We start from the raw sequence: 5,889 nt of genomic DNA, 5'->3' as shown, positions 1-5,889 counted from the left end.
CATAGTCAATAAAGCAGAAATAGATGTTTTTCTGGAGCTCTCTTGCTTTTTCCATGATCCAGCAGATGTTGGCCATTTGATCTCTGGTTCCTCTGCCTTTTCTAAAACCAGCTTGAACATCTGGAAGTTCACGGTTCACGTATTGCTGAAGCCTGGCTTGGAGAATTTTGAGCATTACTTTGCTAGCATGCGAGATGAGTGCAATTGTGCTGTAGTTTGAGCATGCTTTGGCATTGCCTTTCTTTGGGATTGGAATGAAAATTGACCTTTTCCAGTCCTGTGGCCACAGTTGAGTTTTCCAAATTTGCTGGCATATTGAGTGCACCACTTTCACAGCATCATCTTTTAGGATTTGAAATGACTCAACTGGAATTCCATCACCTCCACTAGGTTTGTTCATAGTGATGCTTCCTAAGGCCCACTTGACTTCACATTCGAGTATGTCTGGCTCTAGGTGAGTGATCACACCATCATGATTATCGGGGTTGTGAAGATCTTTTTTGTATAGTTCTTCTGTGTATTCTTGTCACCTCTTCTTAATATCTTCTGCTTCTGTTAGGTCCAGATTGGTGTATCACTGCTATGCAATGTGTTAAGTTTGTGCTGTACAACAAAGTGAATCAGTTATATACATCCATATATCCCTTCTCTCCTTACTTTACCTGCCTCCTGAGAAACCTGTGTGCGGGTCAAGAAGTAACAGTTAGAACCAAACAACAGACTAGTTCAAAGTTGCAAAAGGAGTGCGTCAAAGTTGAATATTGTCACCCTGTTTATTTAAAGTATATGCAGAGTACATCACGCAAAATGCTAGGCTGGATGAAGCACAAGTTAGAATCAAGATTGTCGAGAGAAATATCAATAACCTCAGATATGCAGATGACACCACTCTTATGGCAGAAAGCAACGAGAAACTAAAGAGCCTCTTGAGGAAGGTGAAAGAGGAGAATGAAAAAGCTGGCTTAAAACTCAACATTCAAAAAACGAAGATCATGGTATCAGGTCTCATCATTTCATGGCAAATAGTTGGGGAAACAATGGAAACAGTGACAGACTTTATTTTCTTGGGCTCCAAAATTACTGCAGATGGTGACTGCAGCCATGAAATTAAAAGATGCTTGCTCTTTGGAAGTGAAGCTATGACAAATCTAGACAGTGTATTAAAAAGCAGAGACATTACTCTGCCAACAAAGGTCAAAGCTATGGTTTTTCCAGTAGTTGTATATGGATGTAAGAGTTGGACCATAAAGAAGGCTTAGCTCTGAAGAACTGATGCTTTTGAACTGTGGTGTTGGAGAAGACTCTTGAGAGTCCCTTGGACTGCAGGAGATCAAACCAGTCAATCCTAAAGGAAATCAACCCTGAATGTTCATTGAAAAGACTGATGCTAAAGCTGAAACTGCAATACTTTGGCCACCTGATGAGAAGCACTGACTCATTAGAAAAGTCCCTGATGCTGGGAATGATTACAGGAAAAGAAGGGGACCACAGAGGAAGAGATGGTTGGATGGCATCACCGACTCAATGGACATGAGTTTGAGCAAGCTCCAGGAGATGGTAAAGGTCTTGGAAGCCTGGTATGCTGCAGTCTATAGGGTTGCAAAGAGTTAGACATGACTGAGCAACTGGACAACAACAATCCCCTCCCTCCCGAGCCTCCCTCCCACCCCACCACCACTGCATCCATCAAAGTCACCACAGAGCACTGAGCTGAGTTCCTGCAATATGATACATATATACAATGGAATATTACTCAGCCATCAAAAGGAATGAATTTGAGTCATTTGTAAAAAGACTTTTATCTTTTTAGAGCAGGTTTAGGGTTATAACAACATTGAGAGGAAGGCAGAGATTTCCCATATACCCCCTGTCCCCACACATACATAACTTCCCCCATTATCAGTCACCAGAAGAGTACATTTTTATCAAGGATGAACCTACACCGACACATCATAATCACTGAAAATCTAGAGTTCACCATAAGATTCACTTTTGTTGTTGTATAGTCTATGGATTTGAACAAAAGTATGATGACCTAAAACCATCATACAGTATTATCCAGAGTATTTCTCTGCCTTAAAAAATCCTCTATGCTTCTGCATTTTCACCTCCCCCAACCCCACCCTGGCAACCATTGATATTTTGATTGTCTCCATATCTTTGTTTTTTTCCAGAATGACTTACGATAGCTCAGTCAGTAAAGAACTTGCCTGCAGTGCAGGAGACCCAGGTTCAATCCCTGGGTTGGGAAGATCCCCTGGAGAAGGAAATGGCAAACTACTCTAGCATTGTCGCCTGGAAAATCCCATGGATAGAGGAGCCTAACAGGCTACAGTCCATGGGATTGTAAGAGTTGGACATGACTTAGTGACTAAACCACAGAATGTCTTATAGTTAAAATCATACAGTATGTGGACATTTCAGTTTGGCTGCTTTCACATAATATGCATTTGTTTTCTTCATTCTTTTAATCATACTTTTTATGGATGTATACATGCCTATCAAGAGTACAAAAGTTTACAGGAATAATATACATTAAGTTATAACAGTAGTTACTTCTGGGCTGAGGAAGCAGGTACAGAGGGGCCTTCAGATACAAGTTTTTTTAAGAGTCAGAACAAATATGACATGATGTTATCATTTGTTAAGGTTGGAATGTGGATATATGGGCATTTGTTATTGTACAGTCTTGTCTTACATTTGAAATATTTCAAAATAACAAAGTGAATTATGTTTTCAAAAAGCCAGGATACTCACTGCTATTTAATATTGTACTAAAATTCCTAGTCAGTGTAACTAAATAAGATCCAAATATATGCCAGAGTGCTTGAAATAGGGAGATCTTTGAGTGGACTTGGGTAAAGAATTTTTTTTTTTTTTTGTAACAAAAGAGCATTTGTTCAGGAGCAGAACTAGTATGAAGATACCAGAGGTCTTTCTCTGAATGGATAAAGGAAGGGCCTCCCTGGTAGTTCAGTGGTAAAGAATCCGCCTGCCAAGCAGGTTATGTGGGTTCGATCCCTGGGTCAGGAAGATCCTCTGAGGAAGGAAACGGCAATTCACTTCAGTATTCTTGCCTGGGAAATCCCATAGACAGACAGGCTATAATCCATGGGGTCTCAAAGAATTAGACACGACTTAGCAACTAAACAAGAAGAAGCCCTGGGACTTTATGAACATAAAGCATCTCTAAGCAGATGAGTGTTGAATCTATTCACAACTCTGCAATACTTTCCATCGATTCAGGGTATGTTCACTCATTTATGAAAGCATGAACTTCTTTGGTAGTCTTTTGTTGAGTACAAAGCTTTGTTAGCCATTTACTGCTTCTTTTTTTAATTTCCTCACTCAGCAATCTCACTTTTAACCAAATGCTTTGTTATAGAGAAAGAAGAAAAAGAGGAACCCTGGTTAACTATTTTTACTTTTGAAATCATGTTAATTACTATCTGTGTGCTTTGCTGAACGTCACAAGCAGGTCTCACTATTTATGCAATTCATCTTTAGTTTGGGGAAATCATGAGTTCTGGGATACAGGCCAAAGATAACACTGACTTTTGCCAATGTCTTTTCATGCTCATTGGGACTGTATAAAGATGTAAGGAGAGAAAATATTGATAGCATTTCTTTTATTTACTGAACACAAAAATTGGAGAAGAATTTTTATTTGGGAAAGAAAGTATAAGAAAATGAGACACTATGATACCAGGAACTTGATTTAACAAGTGGTTTTCAGGGCTGGCTGGAGATCAGCCCAGATTCAGACCCAAATCTTATACTCTGATGTGTAACATCTGGAGAGGCATCTGGACTAGAAACCAGAAGAGCTATGTTCAAGATTGCTTCGCAGCTAACCTGCTGTACGATCTTAGCTGCCATGTTTCCTTTAGTATCTCAGTCTCTTCATTGGCAAAATCAGGGCCCTGGGCTTTATCACCTCCAAAGTTATTCTACATCCAAAAGTCAGAAAGGGATTTCACTTATTCTAGAAAGAATTTCACCAGAAGTAGAAACCATAGATTTCTTCTGCTCAACTCTCATGCGTTCATTTGGTATTCAGCCAACATTTGCAAACTGTTCACAATGTTTTGAGGGACTGGATAAAAACACATAACAGCTAGTTGTCCGTGGACCAAGCAGGGATTTCTGAGCAAGATGTGGTGGAGGGAACCAGCTCTGCCAAGAACATCTTGGTAGAACGTCATTGTCTTCTTCAGTTAGGAGGCCGGACAAAGCTGTCTCAAAAATAATTTTCCAGGGAGGGGACTTTCTTGAAACTATTATCTTCACTCTAGGGGAAACCTGATCTTAAGAACTTTGAGGTTTTGGTGCGGGGGAGACAGTTTTTTGAAAGGTTTAAGCAAATTTTTGGTTTCATTTCTGGGACAGGCTATAGCTGGTCCTTTGTTCTGGGAAGACAATGTAAATAATGATAATAGAAAATAATTCTGTATATACCATATACCAGGTACTGTACTAAGTCCCAGTCATTTAATCCTCATAACAGACTGTAAGAAAGGTGCTATTATTAACCTCACTTTGTAGATGGGGAAACTGAGGAACAGGAAAGTTAAGAAAACTCACTCAAGATCACATACAGTGGTGATTCCCTGGTGGCTCAATGGTAAAGAATCCACCTGCCAATATAGGAGGCACAGGTTTGGTCCCTGATCTAGGAAGATCCCACATGCTCCAGAGGAGCTAAGCCTGTGCCCCACAACTACGGAGCTGGTGCTCCTGAGCCCACGTGCAGCGACTACTGAAGCCCGCTCGCCCTAGAGCCAGTGCTTCACAAGAGAAGCCACCGCAGTGAGAAACCTGCGTACGACTAGAGAGCCCCTGCTCTCCGCAACTAGAGAAAAAGCCTGTGAAGCAACAAGACTCCACACAGCCAAGAATAAATTAATTAAATTTTATTATGTTTTTAAAAGATCACATCAAGTAAGTAGTCGAGTTGGAACCTGAACCCACACATCTGGCAAATCGTGCTCTTAATTCCAACCACCAATATCTCCCTGTTGCTGCTGCCAAGACACTTCTGTCATGTCCGACTCTATGTGACCCCATAGAAGGCAGCCCACCAGGATACCCCGTCCCTGGGATTCTCCAGGCAAGAACACTGGAGTGGGTTGCCATTTCCTTCTCCAATGCATGAAAGTGAAAAGTGAAAGGGAAGTCGCTCAGTCGTGTCCGACTCTTAGCGACCCCATGGACTGCAGCCCACCAGGTTCCTCTATCCATGGGATTTTCCAGGCAAGAGTACTGGAGTGGGGTGCCATCGCCTTCTCTGAATATCTCCCTAAATTAGTCTGTTAGTGATGTAAAACTAGAGCTGTGCTATGCTTAGTCATCAGAGAAGGCAATGGCACCCCACTCCAGTACTTGTGCCTAGAAAATCCCATGGACTGGGAAGCCTGGTGGGCTGCCATCTATAGGGTTGCACAGAGTCGGATACGACTGAAGCGACTTAGCAGCAGCAGCAGCAGCATGCTTAGTCATTCAATTGTGTCGGACTCTTTGTGACCCCATGGACTGTAGCCCCACAGGCTCATCTGCCCATGGGGATTCTCCAGGCAAGAACACCAGAGTGAGTAGCCATGCCCTCCTCCAGGGCAGCTTCCCAACCCAGAGATTGAACCCAGATCTCCCGCATTGCAGGCGGATTCTTTACTGTCTGAGCCATCAGGAAAGCCCAAAACTAGAGCTAGGATTAGCTTATGATCTACTGTATTAGTTTCCTGTGGCTGCTGCTGCTGCTAAGTCGATTCAGTTGTGTCCAACTCCGTGCGACCCCATAGATGACAGCCCACCAGGCTCCCCCATCCCTGGGATTCTCCAGGCAAGAACACTGGAGTGGGTTGCCATTTCCTTCTCCAATGCATGAAAGTG

This window comes from Bison bison, unplaced genomic scaffold, assembly GCF_000754665.1.
Source record: "Bison bison bison isolate TAMUID 2011002044 unplaced genomic scaffold, Bison_UMD1.0 scf7180017864061, whole genome shotgun sequence".
Taxonomy (NCBI): Eukaryota; Metazoa; Chordata; class Mammalia; order Artiodactyla; family Bovidae; genus Bison; species Bison bison.
This window is presented reverse-complemented; position numbering follows the sequence as displayed.